Here is a 24536-nt window from a genome sequence, read left to right as displayed (position 1 = left end):
ATGAAGAACCTGTTGTCTTTGGGCTGCATGTATGTTGATGGGTGATGAGGATTTAGAAGTGCCAGCTAGGTCAGTGAGAAATGTTGGATTTGAGTCCTGGAGACCAGTGTTAGAGAAAGTTTACTTGTGTAGCCTTTGGCAGATCACTTAGACTGGTTTCCTTATCCACCTAGTGAGGGGTTAGGTTGGATTTTCAAAGAATGCTATGCTCTCCAGTATTTTGTAAGTATATGAAAAGTGTCCTCTGGCTGTAGATTTATTAAATCCTTTTCATACCAAATGATGCCTGTTTATACAAACATTAGGAACCTTAAAATAGTTTATATTTTTATATTTTCACTGCCCAAAAGTAAAACAGATATCATTGTTAAATGAAACCTTCCTCTTAGCACATATGGGAAGTTCACAGTTCAGTATTCATGGTTGGATTGCATATTTTTTCTGTTTTCAATGAGAAATAACAAAGATTCAAGACTTAGATCCTGAGTGAAAATTGTGTGGTAAATGAAGAAGTACCTTTTAAGTGCCTTGATATTAGTATAAAAATATCAAAATAAGACATTCTATTTTCTCATAATGTTACATAAAATAAAGTAGATGCAGTGTTTTCATCAGGAATAAAATTTAGAATATATAAGATCTGTGTTTTAACTGTCATTTCTAAAATGACTTGTCTTATCTTCATTCCCTTTTGTAGCTCTTACCACCCCCTGCAACGCACCTGACACAGATCTCTTAGTCCCTTTGTGACTTTAATTTTAGCCCCTCTGCATTGCCGAAGGTTGAGGAAAAAGTGGATGCATAGGAATGGCAAAACCCTAGCTACCATTTTCGTTTTGTTTCTTCTTCTTAAAAAAAGAAAAAGAAAAAGAAAAAGGGCTGTAACTATTAGAACCCAGGAAGTGGAGCTGGGAATTGAGAAGTGAAACTGATAAGGATCCAGATTTCTACTTTATGGTTCAAATCAAGTTCTTGAAGCCATCCAGCCCTTTGAAAATCCCTGCTAATTAAAGCTGTGTCTGCTGATAATGTAAGTCTGAGATGCAGTGTTTGAATGGATCTTTTGATACAGCTCTGTGTGATGGTGAATAACAGAAGGGAGATGGATGTATTGCAGGCTTTAACGGAGCCGTGCTTTCATAGTGACATTTATAACACACTGTACTTGTGGCGACATATTTTTTAGGTTCTCATTGTGGGGATTGAATTACCTATCTAGTTGTTCAGTCCCAAGTATGGCTCCCCTAAGGGAATGATAGAATGTCGCATTAGTGATGGAAGTGCATTAGAGTCATTTTTGCTACATGACCTTCATAAAAATAAGGTGATTTTGAGAAAAAAATACAGAGGATATTTTGTGGTTTAATTGCTGCCTTTCACCATTATTTGTAACCTAAACATCTCTCAAGGGTCCTTTATCAATTTTCTTCTCTATTAATGGGCATCTCCTCATCTGTGTAGCCTCTAGGGAAGATGTCATCCCCAACTTGTTCTCCAAAATAGACCTTGTACCCTTGTAGATGTCTGAATGTGGCAATTCAGAGACCACCTCATGATTTTAAATACAAACTTGATAACATTCATCTTAGACATGAATGCCTGTAGAATTGCTTTCTCAAACCTGCTGTAATTTCTCTGGGGATGTCATGTCATGGTGGGAGGCAGAAGGAAGAAAATGTCAGCGTGAATGAATGAGCTTATCACCTAGAGGGGGCTGTTCTTTTATAATGTGGGAAGGAAACAAGGGAAATGCAAACTCTTCCCATTCCTATTTTGGTTTTCTAGTTGAGCTCAGCTTTCAGGAATTCCTGCATGTTCTGTTGTACTTCTGCTTCTTTTGCTCCATGGTTGCATTCATTCATCACCTGGCCAGGAGTCTTCCACAAGCAGTGTGTGCACTCCCTGAAGGCTGCTGATCTTTGCATGGGGTGGGGAAGAAGAGAAGCTAGCTGGTCTTACACCTTCAGAGAATTCCCTACTTCTCATTCCTACTTCATAGTGAAGACTTTATGGAATTGCCTTCCTTGATTCTGGCTCCGACTGGGGTTTGGAAAGGCATTTTTTCAGGGTCCTTTCCTAATAGCTTGGCTTCATCTGGCAATGCATCTCCATTTCCTTTTCATCTTCCAGATATTTACAGTGCACTGTTTCATAAAGATTCCCCTCCCTTGCCAGACCTCTTATTGCTATAAGTGAATTCTTTTAAATTCCTTTAGTCTCACTCTAAAAGGGGCAAGAGGAGGATATGGGAGAAAGTTCCATCAGCATCTTGAATCAGAAGCCTCTTTATTTATGTTTAAAGCTTTCATTCAATGATTTGATTGTGTTGAAAAAATTTTTTCAGTGGGCGATGACTGTTGTGGAATATCCTTCATTAGAGATGCTATGCTCCCCCAAATTGGTATGTTGAAACTTAATTGCCAGTGTGATAGAAATAAGGGCTGAGGCATTTTAGAGGTGATTAGGTTGTAAGGATGGAGTCCTAGTGGATGGGATTTGGAACCCTTAGAAAGAGTTTGAGGGAGTGGATTTTTTGTTTGCTCTCCTGCTGTGCGTGGACACAGCGATCATCCCTTCCATGTGAGAATGCCTAGAAGTCACTGTGTATGATATGTGGGTCTTCACCAGACATCAAACATGGCAGTGACTTGATTTAGACTCCTAGCTACTAGAACTGTGAGAAAATAAATTTCTGTTCTTATAAAATACCCAGTCTCAGATATTTTGTTATAGTAGCACAAATGGACCATGAAAAGAGATAAATGGCACCCTGTTAAACCATTGTATATGCCATGTTACATGGCATGCCAAAAATATTTTGCTCATGTAACTAAAATTATGCCATCTATAGAGGTTTGAAAATTGCAACTTATATGGCAGTTATATCATAGTGATGACTTTTTTTTTTTTTTTTTTTTTCACCGTAGTAATTTTGGTGATTCCAATGCAAGGATTCTGGGGTCAGGATTCAAATCTAGACTTAGTATGCTCAACACAAATGAGCCGCAGTTCTTTTCATTTATAAAATGAGATAGGACTTGCTTCATAGGGCTGTCACATAGATTAAAACTGAAGAATATTTGAAAGCTTCCCCTACTAAATGTTAGCCATTAGAGAAATGAGAATCACAGTGACAGATTACTTTTCATGTGTAGAGAAACCCTGGGCCTATAACTGGGGATTGTTCTCTTCAGACAGAATCACCTGTGATTTCATAGTCAGAGCAGAGACTATGCTTACATTCCCACTAGGAACTGTGCTGTCATTAAGACATAATTAAGCTTTAATTATATTTCTGTCCTGTAAAGAGTGACAATGTTCCAAACATTAGAGTGCTTAAAACAAGTTGCCTATTCCTAATGACATTAGAGACCAGTTTCAGTGGAGAATAATCATATGGATGCAAATACTATATAAGGAAGAATAAATGGATAAATTGTGAGATGCAAATAATTAAGACCATACCTAATGTGTAGTTCATAAAATTAATTTTAAAAGCACAGAAGCTGAGAGACTTATCAAGTACGATATTTGTAGGAGGGGAAGAATATAGATATGCAGGAGCAGAGTTAGGGAAGCATCTTAGTATATGTGTGCATAGAATGTTCAAAAGAAGAACATAAATACAGTGAAGAGCACTGTCTGATTCAAAGACGTTTTAAACCCAGAAACTATCTATTCTGTTGAGAGTATCCTAAATTATGTCTCTTACCTTCATCTGACATTTTCCTTCCTTGTACAAAAGATATTTTCCTAGCAAAGCAACATTTCTAATATTTTTTATTTAAGAAATTTTCTATAAAATATATAGTCTCATATACCAAGGATTTAAATTGGTACAACTTTTCTGGGGCATAATATGTATTGAGACCCATCTATTAAACTCCATACTTCCTGGTCAGGTAATTTTACTCTATTGATCCACTGAAGCAAAGAAATATAAACATATTTAGTTACAATGTTGCTTATTGCAATACTATTTATAAAATAAAATTAATGTACATAGTAGAAAACTTACTTACCTATGACGACATAGTATAAGGAAATTTAAAGGCATTGGAGTAGTGGACAATATATTCCTATTTTCCTACAAAGTACCGATGATATGCAAAGTCCTTTTATAATCTTCCACGTTGGCAGGATATTAACATGTAAATCAGTAAAGTATCTGTGCAGCGCAACTCGATTTACTAAACCACAGAATCTAAATAACCCTGATAAAGGCAATAATATCATGGGATGAATTTTGTTTTTCAGTTTTACTAAAATTTCGAATAACTCAGAATTTTTTTTCTGGTAATGATCTCATATTTTTAGGATCATACTGACAGGATGAGATTGTGTCAGAGGGGAATGCAAGGCCTCTGATACTGGGTACTTTATTCTTCATCCGACAGCAGGTTGATGAAAACTTATAGTGCTTTCATTATTCTGCCCATAAGGTCCTGGCCACCAGCAGAGTGCCAGCTCATCAGGGCCAGGAACTTTATGTTTTTGGCACCTTGTAAGCCTGATATATGGGAAGGAGTACTTTTGAAACCCTGTCTGAACTGCATAGACATGGCTTCATTTATGTATTTATTTTTGTGGTACTGAATATTTAATTCAGCCCCTCACACATGCTAGGCAAGTGCTCTACCAAGTGCTACACCCCCAGTTCAGACAGGACTTTTATGTGTCTGAGTGTGTGTGCACACACATGTGTACTGTACCTTTTCCAATTTGAAAAGTGGCAGGGATCCCAAACAAGACCTAAATTGAATTCCCTTTCGAATTGAGACGTATCTGCAGAGTTGGTTGTTTTCAAGGGACACCAAGGTCAGACTCTAGGGAAGAGACTCATCCTGAGGGAAGAGACAGATGGGATACTTAAGGTTTTTGTTCATGGAAAATAATAGACCCTAAGTATGGCAGGCTGCCTCCTCCCCTGATTGACCTCCAACTCAACCTCTTCACTCATGATTGTGAGTAAAAATTGTTTCTGTAAACTCTTCACAGGATATGAAGGACACTAAATGTCAGCATGCTTGGTGTGGGAAGCCTGGCAAACATGCGAGTGTCCTGACACAACCCTGGACACGCTGGTATGGCCACTGGTAGGCACCTGTGGCACTGGTGGCAGAATTGTAGATTTTGATTAGCAATAACATCACCAGATTGTGACAGTGAGCTAGAGTGTAATAGGAAAATGGCAGCCTCCACCTGTTAGCCAGTGTGCTAGACACAGAGCAACAGAGGAGGTATACAGCGCGTAAAGTATAAACACAGATTTTATTTTAGATAATATTTTTGATGGTTACTTATATTTGCCCCAAGAACAACCCACTATAATCCAACAGTACGTTGTATTTATTAATCCCTTTTGAGAATTAAATAATACAAAAAATGGCTTTTAGTATTAAATAGTTTCAGATGCGTGGAAATTCTTTACCACTGGCAGTTATGGTAATTGAGATGCTTGTGAAATCAGTAAAGTCTAAGTTTTCCTTTGAGAGGCCATACTTATTTTGGAGGAGTTCTCAGAGATAGCTTTTACAATGAAAGCTATAACATGTGGGTGAGGTGAGCAGAGTACTTCAGGATATCTGGAATTTTTGTGCATTTGTTATTTATTTATTTAATAATACTTGGAAATTAAAAGGAATGATGCCCTCTTTTTTGGTCCCCTTGGTATTTAAAGTCTCAAAGTTTTAGATTGAAATCTTTCAATAATCACAGGAAGGAATGAGCTTATCGTTCTAAAGGCATCAGGCATACTATCATTTTTCTTATTGCTCTGTTTTTATTGGTGTGTTTACCACTAAAAATAGAGTAACTATTGATGTTTTACTAGTCTATAGATATTTTAGGACATCATCCTTACAAGTGATTTTTAATTGAATTTTTCAGTTCAATTTTAATTGAATTAATGTAGTATCAGAATTGAAAAACAAAGCCCTATTGATTGATAATGTATGATAACCTCAGTAATTTTTCCCAGATGATAATAATATTGATAAGAGACAGAGCATATCCATGTTTCCAGAAGCACACGAAACACTTTACTCGCCATCTTCATCACAACTCTCAGAGGGAGATAATATTCCCATTTTACAGTTGAAGAAATTAAGTCAGGTCAGTTTCCAGGACCCACAGCAAGTCCTGGAGGAGCATGGCCTTGGGGAGACTGAGTCCAGATTCGCTCTTCCAACTAGCACCTATATTACTCCTCTTATAACAGACTCAGGACTTCACCCCTGCCCCCAACTGCCATTGCCCCTGCGAGGGTTTCCTGTTTGCCTCAGAGCAAAGATGTACTTTGTGTTTGCTCTGATGTATAATAACTAAATTATCAAGGCTAACATTTACCTTGAGTGGCCTTTATTATTCTTTGTTCTTGAAACATTAGACTAATATTTAAACATCATAAAATAAAATAAAATACTACCACTACAGACTCTTAAGTGATAGTACTTTAACAATCCCCTAAATCCAGTTATCAGTTAAAACAATTTTCCTCTAAATAAGGAAATACATTTGGACAAGATTTTGAAATTTCACTAGAAATACAGATAGGTGGTAACTTTTATATCACCTGTAATGAATTGTCTTTAGCAAGATTGGAGTGAATGTTTTCTAAATAGAGGATTTGTGATAATTTACAAGTCTGAACTTTATTGGAACTTACACTGAAATTATTCATGACCAATCATTTTGATTTCCTCTATGTTACCATTGGTATTCCTTTATAAGTATCAGAGTTCTTCATATGCTAAACAGATTTATTGTTTTTATTTAACCAGGTAACTTATTATCCAATAGGAACACCTTTGGATGTGAAAGGGGAGACTATTTATAAATGCTGTAGGATAGCTGGCATAAACCAGGACAGACCAGGAGAAGCTGGAGCACAAGGCACCCAGTATTTAATCTACTTATAGATGGAAACCAGGAATCAGTGATTCCAGGGATCATGGTTTCCAGACTCTAGAAACTTAAAAGAATTTTCTGTCAGATGAATGACTTTTGTTCCTGTTTTTAGCAAAAGGGATGGAGAATACCGGAAAGGCAATTTTGGTCCACTTTCTAATATTCTTTTTTTAAGAGCATAAACTTATCTTTCCTCTGAGTTTGTGTGTGTGTGTCTTGGTCAGTTTGGGCTGCCATAACATAATACAGTAGGGTGGGAGGCATATGAATAACAGACATGTATTTCTCCTAATGCTGGAGGTGGGCAGTCTGAGATCAGGGTACCAGCATGGTCAGGGTTCTGTGAGGTGGAAGGACCCTCTTCTGGGTTACAGACTGCCAACTTCTCATTGTGAGAGAATTCTTTGGGGTTCCTTTTGTAAGGGCACTTATTGTGGTCATGTGGGCTCCCCCACCATGACCTAACCTCCTCCTAAATGCCTTACCTCCTAATGCCATCACATTGGGGGTTAGGATTTTAATATAAGGGTTTTGGGGATACACATTCAGTCCATAACCTTATATTGTTTTTTATGATGGAAAATAGTATAGACAGTGCCCTTGACCATGAGGAGAGAAGGGAAACAGCCCAGTCTTCCTAAATACTGGTTTATTTTGTTTGTTAAGAGAGAATATAGGGAAAGAAAGATAAGGGCTGTGGGTGAGTAGCTGATGTTTTATCAGCTTCCCCGTGGACAGAACATTGGATTATTTTGTTCAAAGGTATAAAGGTATTCTTTTTTTTTTTTTTTTTCCCCAACTGTCAAATTTTATCACAAGGTTACTAGGGAACATCATCAACGTTCTTATCCTTGGCCTTCCATTGTGGTTGTTCACCGAGTGGCAGTGTGCTATTGTGAGAAGAACAAAGAAGCCTTGGGGCCAGCTTACTTATGGCTGAGGCAAATTGCTTAACCTCCCTGCATCTCAATTTCCTTACCACCAAAAGAAAAATACTGAACCAGTTTTAATTAAGGCAGTCTTATAACCTCCTGGAAGGGTAGAACCTACATTCTAGAAAGTTCTGACTTGGGTGACATCAGGTCTAGACTTCATATTTTATCTATAAAAAGTGACAGATCTAAGATAATTCTGATTTTTTTTTTTTTTAAATCAGGGGGCATAATTCTTGTACTGGGTATATTTAAGTATCTTTGAAAACATATATCTGCATATAGTAATTTAACCATATTAAAGAGGCCCCAAATTTGAATTTTATAAGAAAGGACAGTACTGACTAAATATTGAGCAAAGATTTAAAAAAATTTTTAAAGGAATAATTTGTTAATTAAAAAAATTTCCAGTTACTTTCTCAAATATTTGAGCTGGCTTAGCACTGTGTACCTAGAGATGAAAGAATTTCGTAGTGGTGAATCACACTGGCTTGAGAGTTGTGTTGTGTGCAATTCCTGGCTCTGAACATTCCCCAACCATGTAACTAGGGTGTTTATTTGCTTCTCTGCATATTAGAATCCTTGTCTATGAAATGAACATAATTATAGTACCTATAGCAAAGGAATATTGTGAGAAATAATATATTTAAACATTTCACAGTTTATTTCTCTGCAACTTTAGTCAGCCAGCAAAGTTTAAATGGAAAAATATTGGGTTAATTGAATACTGAGCTTCTCTTTATAGGGTGATCTAAATTGTTGTTATAAATAGATGAAATATATTGAATTAACTTAGTGAAAATTCATCTTTTCTCTCAAACAGTAGCTCTGGAAGAGGGCAGGAGGGAAGTGGGGTCTTGAATATTTTTACTCAGTAAGTTTGAAGCAAAAATCAATACTTTGTTATTGGTGTGTTGGGAATAGGGGAGAAACATATGACTTCTTGGGAATTCAGGAAAAATACCAGGACTTAAAAAGTGTTGCTTTAATGTTACCATTAGAGAGGCAAAGAATATAGGAGAGTAATACTCATTACTCTTGTCCTTGGTTGAGATGAGAGTATGAATAATCGATGAATTTGGAAGGTCAGAGAGGGATCAGTAATAAGTTGCATTTTTTCCCCCATGTCAGATGTTCTTTTGGTCTTTGATAATTCTGTGTATGCTGTGTAAAGCATTAGTGATAATACCCGCAATGTTTCTATGATCCTAAGAAACCAGGGGCATGACATATAACTAACTTCACATGCAGAGATTCCAGATTTGGTATCTGGGGTCTTACCAATAATCATCCATGGCCTGGATTAACTCTTTAACCCAGAATGATTAAGTGGCTCTGTATAGGGGATTTCTTCTCAAAGAATGTTTGCAGGACAGCAAAACGGAGTGGATGCTTCTCTCTGTCTATCTGGTGGTGTGTGTGTGTGTGTGTGTGTGTGTGTGTGTGTGTAAGAGAGAGAGAGAGAGAGAGAGAGAGAGAGAGAGAGAGAGAGAGAAAGAGAGAGAGAGAGATAACTAAACATGGTGAAAGAGACCTTGATAAGTGCCCTCTTGTAATAATGGTTTTGGATAAAGCATTGTCATTGTGATGTGGAGATGTCTATCAAAAGGGGAGAGATAAGCCTGGTGTGGAGATGCATGTCTTTAGTCTCAGTTACTTGTGGGACTGAGGTAGGAGAATCACTTGAACACAAGAGTTTGAGACCAGCCCACAGCATAGCAAAACCCACTCTCAACAAAAAACCCCAAACATAACAAAACAAACACAAACAAAAACTTTAAGAAGTATTAATAAATTTCCAAACATTTATCAGATTTTTAAAGAAAGCACAGGTCATGGCCTAGGATTACATTGTGGTAGCGGAAAGATTGCCCTGAAAAAGAGAAAGCTGGTCTTCACAGGGGGGGGTTTGTGGGTAATGGTCCAAATAAAGTCATCAGTGGTGAATAGTAAAACATCACATTGGATTCAGAGGCTAAGATCAAATCCCTTTTCTGATGCGTTTGAACTGTGGAGATGTCTTTGACAACTGCTATTCAGAGAACCTCAGTTTTGTTATTGTATTGTAACCTCAATATTGTTATTAATATCTACTAACAATATTTTTGTGACTTAATATGAGAGTAAATAATGAAACCAACGAGATGAATGCACAAGGGGTTCAATCACTTCACTCTCCAGTGTCCTAGAGATCTACTAAAGGTCTCTGGCAACTCATCAGAGGGCGTCAGACCTCTCACTGGAGTCCAGGTTAAATGGATGCTATCAGTTTCATGGTAGGAGTTTCTCTTCTTTATATTCAGAAGACCTGAAACTCCTGGAACAGAGATTATTTAAGACTAGGAAAGCAGGTCTCAGAAGCACCTCATTTGTTCACAGTGTTGTCTAGAAGACTGAATGCCAAAAAACTATTTGTGTGTTTCTGGTCAAGGTTTTACTCATTCTAGAGTAAATAAGCAAAATAAGAATAATGTAAATTTTTTCATACAATAATTTATGTTCATTTAATTTATTTAAGGATTATCTTTTTTGAGATTCTACCCTTCCTCAATTATTTGACTTTAAGGTTTTCTATATATTTATGAAATTATGATGATTCCTTAAAAAAGCAATTACTGATCCATGAAGTCAAAAAGTCTAAAACCTATTGTTTTTGACATTTTGGTCTCTACTTTCAATTGGCCTTAAAAGATCTGCTGAATTGTTTGTGGGTGTCTTTATCAAATGGGCTTCTTTGCATGTATTATATCTCATTTTCTTTTGTTTCTTTTAGAATCTTAATCTACTTACCCAGCAAATAAATCAGTTTTTATTATATACAAAAGTCAAATTAAAATTTTTTTCTATCATTCTTTTCACCTGTGTAAGTCCATTTATTTTTCACGTAAGAAAATTAGATTTAAAACTAACAAAGATTTTTGACACATACCCAACAAGAAACCACAGCTGTGTTATATGTGTTAATAGAAATAGAGTTTACTGTGAGGAAACTTTGCTGTGGTTGGAGTAGAAGACACACAATTACCTTAAAAATCTATAAAACCAATTTAAATAACTTTTTAAGATTGATATCTTTCAGATCTTATCTTTGGTAAAAGTTTCATTCAATGGTATCAAGAAGACTGCATAAAATCTTTGGAAATTGGTATTTCCAGTAATTTTAGATAATGTGTGTAAAATGTTTAAATGGGTTAAATTTGATTTTCATCTTGGTTTCCTGGGTAATTTGTTAGAGAAAGTGGAACTGTGTGATGACATTTTATGAACTTTAAATCATTCTCTTCTGAAAATCATGCTGGGAGCTGCCATTTAAAAACAAACAAACACAAGCAAAATGACTCAAGAGGAATAAATGTGTTGGATTTAAAATGGTTGAATGTTATTGAAGTGTATTAATGGCCAACACTGGTCTCAAAGCCAGAGCTCACCTATCTTTCAAAATGAAAGACACCATGCACCTTTGGCATGGGGCAAATGTAGGCAACTGTATCTCTCAGGTTTAATGATTTAATGAAATGAATGTTGGTAAATAAGATACAAATTAGAAAATTCTCTTTGACATGGTGCTGCACTGTGAATTTAGTTTCAGGTGAGGGGATATGTAGTAGCATCATGAGGGACATTTTAAGGTACTTGGTTACTCACTGACCTAAGCAAGCAAGCAAGATAAGAAAATTAAAGATGCTGTAGTTTAATTCTGCTATAAAATCATAAAATCTTAAATCCATAAAATGGTATTGAAAAGAATAGGGGCAGCTGGGTGCAGTGGCATAAGCCTATGGTCCCAGCTACTCAGAGGCAGAGGTGGGAGGATAGCTTGGGCCCATGAATTCTAGATGAGCATGGATAATGTAGTGAGACTTCCATTTCAAAAGAAAAAAGGAAAGAGAAGGAAAAGAAAGAAAAGGGATAATGTAACAGATGCAGCAAGTATCAACTGTGTCCATCTCTTTGTAGTGAGTTGTATGCAGAACTGCTCAGCCATGCTAAAATGTCAACCATCTTTAAATGAACACCATGTGATAAAGCAGAGGTCTTCACTTGCAGGTAGCCCAGTATTTGAAAATATAAAAGTGCCTGTTCAACAGACAATGACTACAACTATGCAAACCTAATTCATTTGGTCTGAAAGAGAAATTGAGACCACAGGCATGTTTTAGCAAGTTACCTTTTTGTATTGAAAATAATAGAATCATAACAATTTAGTAATGCTTTTTATTATCATTCTTGAGAAATTAATGTGTGTAAGTCTACTCAGTTTTATTCACAGGAATTCACTATTTAAACAATATCTTTTGAGCACCTACCATGAATCAGGCATTGTTCTACATACTGAGGGTACAGGAGTGGGCATGACTAACAAGAAGGAAGCCTTCATAAAACCATCATTAAAGTAGTGAGTGGGGAGAGACTGATGACAATCCATTCAATAAATTAATAAACAAGTAATTTCAGGTAACAGAAAATAAAATACAATGAAAGAGGTGAGTGTAAGTGGTGACTGCCAAGAGTTCAAGAAAGCCTTTTAGGATCTGATGTTTGGTGAGGAGACTGGAGGTCATTTTTTCAGAAAAAGAGATGTGTTGGGCTTTCAGTATCTTACTTTTGTATGTTTCTAATTTTACAACTGAGGAGACAAATTGTGCAAGGTTGACGTGTCCAAAGCAATGCAATGAGCAACTGGCACATTCTTTCCTTGAAGGCACGTTTGATTCAGTCTTATGTTTTTTAGCTCCTAAGTTATAGTGCTTAGGGAGTTGGGCCATTGACGACAGCCCTACTTGATCTGGACAAATAAATAATCAAATACACTTTCATTCTATGATCGGATGCCCCACTTGGGTTCCCACCATGGAGAACCATAGCTCCTAACTCCAATTCCAGACCCCAGTTGTTCACACCCAGAGCCTCCAAAAGGAGAGGGAAGTCCTGTTAAGAAATATTCACTTCTCTCCAGTTCACATAGAAATCAAAAGCAATTGTCTTTTTGAGAATGCTCTATGAATAGAATCATATAGTAAATAACCTTCTTGATAGTGGCTTGTTTCACTTAGCATAATGGCTTTGAGAGATTTGAGACTCAACCAAGTCATTGCAACTCAATAGATCAATACTTTGTTCCTTTACTGGAGTATTCCATTGTATGGGTGATCATCAGTTACTTTAATCATTCATTCACTGAAAAATATTCAGTTTTTCACTCAGTCAAGACTGGGACATTTGACTGTTAAGAATAGAGCTATTATAAATACTAATGTACAGGTTTTGGTATGAGTGTAAATCTTCATTTCTCTAGGGTAGATAGCTGGGGGAGAACTTCTGGGGTCATATAAATGTATTATTCATTTTATAAAAAACTTCCAAACTGTTTTTCCAGAGTGGGCAAATTTTAAAAATTTTCCACCAGTAATGTGAGAATTCCAGTTGCATGGCATTCCTACACACACTTGATGTCTTCATTATTTTTTATTATCGCCATTCTAATTAGCATGTATCATCCTGGTTTGAGGTTGCATTCCTGATAGCTAATGATGCATTTAACTCAACTACTTTCTCAACTATCTGAGAAAAGGTCCACTTATCTTACTAGGCTGTACTCATAGCTGTTCTCTTAATGAAGAATGGATGGTACTCTCCCTATGTGTGATGAAGGTTTTATGGACTAAGTTTCTCTCATTAGCGGAGGTGTTTCTTGATTTTCTAGGCAGAAAGTTAGAAAAGTATTGTAGCCATTCCTATCTGTCCTTGTTATTGTTGCACCCTCTTCTTTCTCCTCCTCTTTCTCTTCCTCCTCTTCTTCTTCTGTTTCAATAAATATGTTTACAGATTTATGGCTGAGCTTTCCACTTGTTTCCCTAGCAACAGATTTTTAGATCCTGAACAAATTATTATTTTTTTAAAAAGTCAAGACTCTATGACAACAGAAGGTATTAAATTGAAGAGTATAATAACTAAAATTATCACCAGGAAGCCGCAGTCTAGTTAAGAATAAAATAGGAAATTATATAAAAAATTTACGAAACATCTGTAAACTGATGTTTTGTGATAGAAACTAAACATGCTGAGGACAGAGTTTCATTAAAGTTTTAGAGTGAAAAAGCAGCAGATCTGGAGTCACATGATTATCAACGTTGGGAACAATTTACCTAATTACTCTTTCCTTTTGCCCACACATTTTGTAGATTAGGAGTAAATTACCTCCTTTTAAATTTGACAGGATCACTGCTGACATCATTATGGTGATGTATATATTCCATGCGAGTGTATTGAAATCAGGAGGGGTAGGAATCTCTCCTTCACTAGCACCACCAGCAGCCCTTAGCAATAACATTTCTCCTGACGCAGGAGCTAGGAAGGTGATCACGAATAGGAAAGGAGACATGAAAAATAATTAGGTATAAGGTGACACCTGAGAGGACTTAGATCTGGTTTTGTGTGTTCAATATAAACTGAAAAAAGTCTCAAGACACTCAAAAGTTTTCTACAATTGTGCTCTGAGATTTTAGTGTAGCCCTTCATCAACTCTCCCTTTTTACATCCTGAAGGCTTCTTTAGACCCAAGGCTGCTGCCTTTGAGGTAGTCTTAAGTCAGAGAAGTAGAAACAAATACACGCAGAGACGTTGATAGAACCTAATGAGATCTTCTCCAGATTGAAACTTTTTAGAAAGTGCTCTCATGGTCTTAAAAAGTGAATGTGAATGTGAAATTTGTGTTTTATTCCTTGATATTTGTATTTGTTTTAAAGTAAAAAGTGGCATTTTAATTTAATTAAAACACTTTTACCTCTTCTCCCTGGAGTTAGTTAAGATGTAATGAACTAAAATGATTAGTCTTGAAAAACGGAACCGAAATGAAGAAGCTTAACACACCTTGTCATTTAAAAAATGTCTCTTCATGGTGTTTAAGTTTATTCTAAGTGGTTTTATTCATGCCTACCCCAACTCTTTCCAAGGAAAGCTGCTCCACCCACAGTCTCATGATTTTCTTGTTTTCTGTCAAATATGTTCTCCACCCACCAAGGCAGAGGAACTGGCCCACTCAGAACAAGCTCAGTGATCTATGTCTGGTACAAAGGTGGGCTTACACCCTTGTAGAGTTAGGAATATGATTGATAACTGTTAATGATGGGAATTACCATCTACAAAGAAGCAGGGAAAGCAGAACTTAAATAGTAGAAACCTACAGTCTTAAGTAAGGAAAAATCAAGTTTGGGACTGCAACAGTTTGAGAAATGAATGAGACTGGAGAGAAACTGGAAGCCCAAGGCAACACAGTGTTTCTATGTAATAGTCCATTTTTTATTGTTCTAACAAAAAGTGTGAGCCTGGGTATTTTATGAAGAGAAGATTTTTTTTTTTTTTTTTTTTTTTTAGATCTCAGTTTTAGAAGCAGGAAGTTCAAGATCAGGTGGCTCCATTGGTTCAGCCTCTGGTAAGATCCCCCAGGGTTGTGTCATATCATGGTAGGTGGCATCATGGTGGGAGTGTGTCAAAAAGGGAGAGTTGATATGGTGAGATAAGAAGTCAGAGACTGGGGAGGGGCCGGTCATGCTCTTTTATAATAGCTTGATCTCACAATAACTCCCTCCATGAGACCAGCAAGACTCCCTTCCAAGGATAATGCCCCTACAAACCTAATTACCTTCTACTAAGCCCTGTCCTCTTTTCTTTGTTTATTTTTTTGTCTGTGGGGGCACATTGAAGATTGAATCCAGTGCATAAGCATACACTCTACCACTAAGCTAAACCCCCAGCTTCCAGTCTTACCTTCTTAAAAGTTCCACCACCTCTAAAAATTTCTACACTGGGGACCAAGCTTCTAACATGTAAGTCTTTGGAAGATAAGTCACATCCAGACCACAGCACTATGTCAACACAAAAGTGTGAGGTGAAGGTTTCCTGGATTGGGGCATTTACCGTAGAACCAAGATGATTCAGATCTATGGGAAGTTGTGTGTTTTGGTACTTCATCTTATAGAGTCACCAAAAAGATGATAACTTCAGTGTTTCTTTCTTTGAAACTGAAGTCAAAACTAAACTTCTGCTGTGGCCTCATCCTCAGGATAGAAATAGGATTAAGTGTGTGTGAAGGATTTTATTGATGGGATTAAAATGTTCTAAAGTCGATTTAAGGTGATGGTTGTGTCACTCACTAAAGTTAGGAAAAATCATTGAATTGTATACTTGAAATGGGTAAATATTAGGTCATGTAAAATAGATGTCAACAAAGATTTTTTTCTTTTAAAGTCAAACTTCTTAGACTTTTTAAAAAAGAGCACTTATATTATCATTCTGTTCCTAGTGCAGATTAGCAATGCATAGCAAATGCGGTAAACGTCCTGGTTATTTCAGATTTTTTTGTGCTTAAATTTGACAAATGTGCCAATTACCTTTGTCTCCGATCCCTGGTTCAAGAATTAAAAGCCACAATCAATTTTAAAAGCTGCCACAGTTCTTTAGAGTGAATGAAAACAGAATGTCAAGCAGCCGCCCTCCACTGACTTGCCTTGAGTGGCTGTCTCTAAAGCATGATAGAGTGAATACTATGTCGGATGTGAATCCACGTCTTTTCCCCTTGTCTGATTGCTCAGCCCTAAATGCAGTACCCTATTTCAGGATTTCTCCATACTGTTTAAAGAACGCACCGGAGGGGTTGTGTGTATGCGTATGGTTTACAAAGATCATTTAGGAAATATTTCCAGCAAATAGGCCCTTGCTCATCATTGCTGGAGACGTATGTAGGTTAACTACAACTGCTTTTGCCAAGTTTTTGATGTTTGGAAAAAATCTATTCTATTAATGGCATTGCTTTATTCTAAAGACCTTGAGTTTCATTCTAAAACCATTACTTAATTTAGTGAAATTAGTGCCACATGAGTTGGAGAGTAACAGCAAGGACTGACCAGTGGAAAGAAGTCAGGGATCCAAGAATTCCTGCTTGAAAAGTTTCTCTATAAGTTTTTCTCTATGATGAGGTTCGGCTTGCTTCCAATCTGCAAAAGGTAAGAGCAGAGTAAAATTTCATATTGAAGTTATATAACAGGGAATAGTTCATGGGATTACACATGATATTTGACAGGTAGGGAATTTTAGATTTCTATTTAAACATAGCTCTTTTAAATTTGGCTTCAAATTGTCAAATAATCCTTCCCTAATTAGAAATTCATGAGGCATGGTGGTCCAATGTACAAGATCAAATTTTGAGAACTTTAAACTTCTCCAGGAATATGCTAGGGGCAAAAATATGAAATTGATTTCCCTGTGAATCATCATGACCTACTTTATCACACAGGTAGAGTTGCCATGGATGTTGAGAGAATAACAGTGTATTTGGCAGAAACTTCTAATTTTGCCTTTCTTTAAGGTCAGTTGTTTTTGGTGGCAGGCTCTCTCTATGCAAGATTATTAAGTGGGGAAGCTGGCATTTTTATCTTTCCGTTATTTGACTAGCCCAGTCACTGGTGACTGTAGTTCACTTAGTGCCAGCTTTTTCAGAAACTTGTATCTCCTCTTTACCAAGAGTTCATCAAAATATACTTTCCACAAATGTCAAATAACCTAATTTATATTAACTTTAAATGTTGACCAATAAAGACAATCCTTGAAGGCATGGGTATTACTTTTGAAGGCTGACTATTATTTTTAATGTTAAGAAAATGCCTTTTAAAAAACTTCTGTAATTGAATACATTTTTATGAACACGATATAGAAAACAAAGTTAAACAAAGGAAACAAATTCCCATACTATTATCTGTCTGGGAATACCTGCAAATCTTGGTACATATTATTTGTAAACAAAATGGAATCATCTTTTATGCACATTTCAAACTGTTCATTTTCTCTTGATATAGTGATATTTTTATAACCTTTTACATGCTGATAAGCCATACTTAATATTTCCATGGTTTGTATTATAAACAAAACCATGCCTTCTAAATGATTTAAAGAATCCACTATTATTTGATGGTAAGATTTTTGTTCTTATTTCATTATTATAAGTTGTCAGAACTAAAACTCTGGTCAATTTCTTCAAATACAATAGTGACCACAGGGGGAATAAACTTTGATAATGATATCTCAATCCCATGAGACAGGGACCTACCTAGAAATTTCTTGTTCCTTAAAATTACATCTAGTTATTGAGACATTTTCTCTGCTTGTTCCTGAGGATAGTCTTATTTGTCAGCACTTGAAAATTAACTAACACTGAACTCATTTTGCACTCAGTGTGGAAGTACTTTTTATTAACTTGTAAACAATAATTAAATTACTAGATCCAAATAACTAATATTTGGAAACACAGTAATCAAATAGAGTTTAAAGCATTTGAAATTAGATGTACAGCCTTTCACATGAAAGTTGTTCATGACATTCATGATTCTTGAATGGTTTCTCTGAATCTGTGATTGAACCAATCAGTAGTTGAATGAGAAACTGCTTAAGACAGGTACTGGGGAACTGAGCAAAAGAAATGGCCAGTGAATAGAAAGGATGAGGGTGTTTCAGAGGCAAAATTTATGGGTTTTGACACATCACTGGCTACTAGGAGAGAGAGAAATGGATGATATGAGCCTGGAGGTAGGAGGATGGTTCTGCCATTCATCAGGGAGGAGCAAGTTGTGTGGATATTGGATGCATTCCATGGCAGGTGTTTAGCTTGAGTTTCTGCCAGTTTAACCACATGGAGATATTAGAGTGAAAAATTGGAGCTAAAAATTAAGTGTGTATAATTAATAGTTTTAAAGAACAATTCCCGTATAGAGAAAGAATATTTAAATTTGAATGTTGAAGTGAAAAATAGGCTGGCAGAGAGTGAGTGGGCAGGATGATGGAGGAGAATGAATGGTCAGGAGGAGCCCAGGAAGAAACTTTGGAGATTGATGAGGATTGAGACCAGCTGACCCATTGACTTGGTGTCAGTGTTGAACTTCCACTAAGCAGTTCCCAATGAATGTGGGTATACACCAGGAAATAATGAAAATTAATACCAACAACAAGAAGAAATATGTGTGAAGAATTTACTATGTGATAGTTATAGTTCTAAAGGCATCGGTTACATCAGATAATTCAATCCTCATGGCAATGTTGTGAAGTACAGGTATTCATTGCCTCCTATCTTTTTTCATGGTGCAGAAAAATGAGCTCAGGGGACTCTATCACTGGGCTATATCCCTGGCTCTTTTTATTTTTTGAGATAGGGTCTCTCTAAATTGCCCAAGCTGGCCTTTAATGTGGAATCCTCTTGTCTCAGCCTCCCAAGTAGCTGGGATTCCAGGTGTGCCACTTTGCCTGGCTTGCTTCCTTTTTAAGTCAACTGTTTCACTGCTGTTGACCAAAGACCTGACAAGAACAATTGGAGAGGAGAAAAAGTTTATTTGGGGGCTCTCATGGTTTCAGAGTTCTCAGTCCATAGATGGCTAACTCTGTTGCTCGGGACTCAAGGTTCGTTAGGCAGAACATCAGGGTGGAAGGGTGTAGCAGCCAAAAGTATCTGGGAACATGGCACAAGGAAGCAGAGCAAGAGAGAGTTCTTGCTGCAGACAAAATATAACCCCCCAAAGCATGGCCCCAGTGACCCACCTCCTCCAGCCGTACTGTGTCCCTGCCTACATTTAATCCCTGATAGGTTCAGGTTTTATAACCCAGTCATTTCACTTCTACATTTTCTTGCATTGACTCACACATGTTCTCTTTGGGGGCCACCTCATATCAAAATCATAGCACTTTCCTTTTGACAAAGTTGCAAAGATGAAGTATTCTTCCTAAGATTATGCAGTGTGCCACATGGAGGACCTAAACCCAGGATTATGCTCTTGATTTCTCTATTAACTATCTTAATTAACGGTATGGTCTCCAACTTATTATATTCTACATTTTGGTGAGAGAGTGGAGACTGTAAATGGGACCACTCTTTGAGGAAGTTGAGCTGTATATTGAAGAAAACCATGACAGAGTCCTGCAGGAGGAAGGGAGGTGGAACCTGAGGTGGGTGGTGACCTCTTTCAGTAGCTGCCTGAAGTCCAATAGAAACTAAAGTCATTCTTGCTGAAAAGATCAGGTTCTACTTTGAGATTAGGGTTCTGAAAAGCCTGTCAGCATCAATACCAAAGGGACATAGATGACAATGAATTAAGAAGTAAAATGCTCAAACCAGCAAGAATTATGGACAATTGTCCTGCATCCAGGTGTTGATAGGTAAGAGACTGGGAAGAGGCCTTGCTTGGGGTGCATGTGGATTATGAGAGAACTTAGCTTAGTAAGAGGTAGCAAAGAACAATGACTGGAAAGAGTATCAGTGACTGGGGGTGCCTGCCATGCTTTGGGTTTCCAGTGTGCATGTTCTCACGGTGTAAGAGCCACCGGCTTCTATCCACTCTACCAAAAAAGTGTTCAAGGGAAAGGAGGTCATGAAGGAAGGGCAGACTACAGTTACTGAGGAGGAGGTAGGAGGGATGATCAAGGCACACACTGAATACATTTCTCCTCAGAGAAGACTGTTTCCACAAGGCACAGAAGAAGGCTCCATACTGAGCCTCAGGTGGCATTACTGCGCGTGAAGTGTTTGTGGGTGGGGTGTTGGGAACAGACTGGTGACACCCTCAGTGGTGGGGAGATAGCAGGATGGGAAGGAGTCTTGTACTGACTGAGTCTTAGGCCGTATTCTCCCTTACTGAAATTTCTAAAAAGAGCTAAAGTTTTATCATTGAAATATGTTCATCAACAGTCAGTTCTTAGTACAGAGAAAGTCAGGGAGAGTGAGGAAGGGTGGGAGGGCACCCTTGAAATGGAAATTCTGATATTGCTCTGGATCATCTGGGTAGTGTAAGATTTTCCTTAAAAATCTATATAATAAATTGCAATTTTTTTGCCTTATAAAAAGAGAATAAGACATAAATGCCACAAGTATGGATACCCATATTCTTAATACCAAGTCAAAATTCTCAACCTTTGCTGTGGGTCTGAGTCCTCTAGGGATTTTTGGGAAATCCTTAGAATCCACAGAAGATCAACAGAAAGTTAGTGTCTGAGCATGGTCCCTCGTACTGATATTCCAGCAGGATTCCTCAGGTGCTCCTGACCCTCAGTCGAGGCTGGGTCCCTTGTACCGATATTCCAGCAGGATTCCTCAGGTGCTCCTGACCCTCAGTCGAGGCTGAAGGCACCTGCTTTACGTGAGGAACAGAAGGCCAGGAGCATAGTGAACGGCCCTTTTCTACATGTGAACCTACCTGCACTGCTTGATGCTGGGTCAATGGTCTGGGGTCATTAATAATACTTGGTATCACTATTGCTGATTCATTATCACACTGGAGAAATTGATATTCATGCAGTTAGTGCTGATGGTGTTTGCTTTAATCTACCCTCCATCTCCTGCAAAAGTAAGCTCTTGACAAAGGGAAGTAGAGGAGGAAGCCCCTATTTGCTTGTGGAGGTAGAGGACCAGGCATGAGGAAGTTATAGACCCAGCATGTGGAGCAGCCTCTGACCCTCCAGAATGGGTTCGATTGTGCTCTGCTGGGTGACACCCCCACTTCCAATCCTTTGTACCTTTAATGCATTATTTAAAGCTGTATAAATCAAACTCGCCATACGATTAATGATCTAATGTAAATGATTTGTGGTTTCAGTGAAGCAATCATTAAATAGTTTGGAGTCTCCTTGTGAGGGAATGTCCAAAGGAATATTAAATTGTGTAGTGGATAGAGAGTTTTCACATTGGAGCTCTTGCTTCAGGAAAAGAGAGCCTTCAGTCATTGATTCATTGATTTTCTTTTTTAAGTAAACATCTGAAGGTCAGTGTCTAGTTCACATTCACTTTTCTTCAAGTAAAGAATTAAGCCTTATACATAATTATATATTTATACATATATACTTTTACTCTATAAGAGTAATACACATTTTCTTCTTTTAACATATTTAAAAAAATTTTTTCATACATACATATAGGGTAATAATGTCTGTCTCATTCTACAGTCCTTCCCATCCCCATCCATTTATCAGAGAAAACTTTTGACCTTTGGCTTTTTGGGATTGACTTGTTTCACTTAGCATGATATTCTCTGGTTCCATCCATTTACCTGCAAATGCCATAATTTCATTCTTCTTTAAGGTTGAGTAATATTCCATTGTGTATGTGTATCACATTTTCTTTATCCATTCATCTGTTGAAGGGCATCTAGGTTGGTACCATAGTTTAGCTATTGTGAATCGAGCTGCTATAAATATTGATGTGGCTGTGTTACTGTAGTATGCTGATCTTAAAGTCCTTTGGGTGTAAATCAAGGAGTAGGATAGCTGGGTCAAATGGTGGTTCCATTCCATGTTTTCTTAGGAATCTCCATACTGCTTTCCATGGAGGTTGCACCAATCTGCAGTTCCACTAGCAATGGATGAGTGTACCTGTTTCCCTACATCCTCGCCAACATTTTTTTTTTAATTTATTTTTTTATTTTTTTAATTTTTATTTTTTATTGTAAACAAATGGGATACATGTTGTTTCTCTGTACATGGCGTAAAGGCATACCATTTGTGTAATCATAAATTTACATAGGGTAATGTTGTTTGATTCATTCTGTTATTTTTCCCCTTCCCCCCCACCCTCCCACCCCTCCTTTCCCTCTATACAGTCCTTCCTTCCTCCATTCTTGCCTCCCTCCCTAACCCTAACTCTAACCCTAACACTAACCCCTCCCACCCCACATTATGTGTCATCATCCACTTATCAGTGAGATCATTCGTCCTTTGGTTTTTTGAGATTGGCTTATCTCACTTAGCATGATATTCTCCAATTTCATCCATTTGCCTGCAAATGCCATAATTTTATCATTCTTTATGACTGAGTAATATTCCATTGTACATTTATTGTTACTTGTATTCTTGATAATTGTCATTCTGACTGGAGTGAGATGAAATCTTAAGAGTAGTTTTGATTTGCATTTCTCTAATTGCAAGAGATGATGAACATTTCTTCTATGGAGGTTCAAAACATAAATGAGCACAGGGAAAAAATAAAAACACTTGCAATTTTTTTTTTTTTTTTTTTTTTTTTTGCGGTGCTGAGGATCAAACCCAGGGTCTTGTGCTTGCAAGGCAAGCACTCTACCGACTGAGCTATCTCCCCAGCCCGCAAAAATTTTTAACTTGCAATCTAGGCATAGTCACTGTTAACATCTTTGAGTATAATGTTGCTTTACAAACACACATACCCACACACACACATAGAATTAATTATGTATATAATGTTTAAGACCCCCTGCCCACTTAACAGCATATTTGAACATTATTGTTTTCAAGAAATAATCTTCTACAATCAAATTTATCTGGATAACATTTCATAGCTTCAATATTATAATTTATTTGAGAATCTGCTGCTAGGCATTTAGATGGTTTATAATTTGGGATATTTTTGCATGTTTTCACTTTTGATTTTTCCTAATACAAAGAATGCTCAATTGAATATCTTTATAGTCAAAGTTTTTAATGCTGAAGCATGGAGCAGTGGAAGAGAAAACTATTTAGCCCCAATTGGTTGCAACAGGAAAAAAAAAGTGCATCTTTTTTGTATGTTAGCATGCTGTCTGGGCATTATTGTACGGTTCACCTAGACTGAGATTTTGAGAATTCTGAAAGCATGTTGGAGACAGTAAGACTTTCTCCTGATAGTATCACCTGGCACTGTTTTCATATATGAGTCTTACATGAACTCTTAGGGATCCATGACCTCTGTGTTTACAACACCTGGAATGCCATTGTTCCACCACATGCCCAGCTCAGGCTTTTGAAATCCAGCCCTTCATTAAAACTAGCTCCAAGGTCACTTTTTCAAGAAAGTCTCCCCTAGCCATTCAGGAAGAATTTGTCTCTACCTCCTATGTCCCTGCTCTACTGCCCTCTCTCTCTCATGCTTAGCCTCCTGTGGGGCCTTGTGCAGTCTACCTCTTGTACGTATGTGCAGAACCATGCCTATAGTAAATACATGTTAGTCATCTTTGTTTTATAATACATTATAACACACTACTTGGTTACTTGAGTTTAATTCACATTCTTTGAATTGAATTACTTGATAATTTAAACTGAAATAAGCCATTTCAAATATTGAGCTGCTTTCTTTTTGATTATAGGGAATGGATAGTAATATAAAAACAATAACAATTACAACAAAAGGTCCTAAATTGCTGTTATTACCTTAATCTTATTTGAAAAAATGTACAAAATCCCAACATATAACAAACCTCCAAACTCAACTGAAAAGCAGGCTTCAGTTTTAGTTTTCCTGTACCTGGAACTTCTAATGTCTAACCTAGTCCTTAATTAAATTTCACAGTATCTATGCTATAGATAACTTTTAGGAGGCATATAACATGCTGGAGGAAAAAAAATGGGGGTTTGGATCCCAGATATGCAAATAAAGAGCAATTTTATTGTAAAAAAAACTCTATCCTCCCTGTGTCTCACTTTCTCTAAAAATGAGGAACTAGGAATAGAAGACCTTTATGCTGTTATTAATCACAATAGCATGTAATTTTAAAATCACAATTGTTGAACTATTGCTATGTATTGCTAAAATTTAGAATACTTAGTATGGACTGGTTTTATGCCAAGCATTTTACATTTTTTTATTTGCTGGTAACAGGAATACAATTCAAATAGCTTTTAATAAAAAGGTGCATTGGTTCATATACCTGGGAAGCCCCA

At 37.1% G+C, this 24536-nt stretch overlaps 1 protein-coding gene across 14 annotated transcripts in view; it reads left to right on the top strand.

Moving 5' to 3' along the window:
- Mlip (muscular LMNA interacting protein) overlaps window positions 1–24536 on the top strand; it is a 230014-nt gene that overhangs the window by 6603 nt on the left and 198875 nt on the right. The gene's annotated exons all lie outside the window — the stretch shown is intronic.

The sequence above is a fragment of the Sciurus carolinensis genome, chromosome 7 (genome assembly GCF_902686445.1).
Source record: "Sciurus carolinensis chromosome 7, mSciCar1.2, whole genome shotgun sequence".
NCBI classification, from domain to species: Eukaryota; Metazoa; Chordata; class Mammalia; order Rodentia; family Sciuridae; genus Sciurus; species Sciurus carolinensis.
The sequence above is the reverse complement of the archived record's forward strand: the minus strand, read 5'-3'. Positions and strand labels throughout refer to the sequence as shown.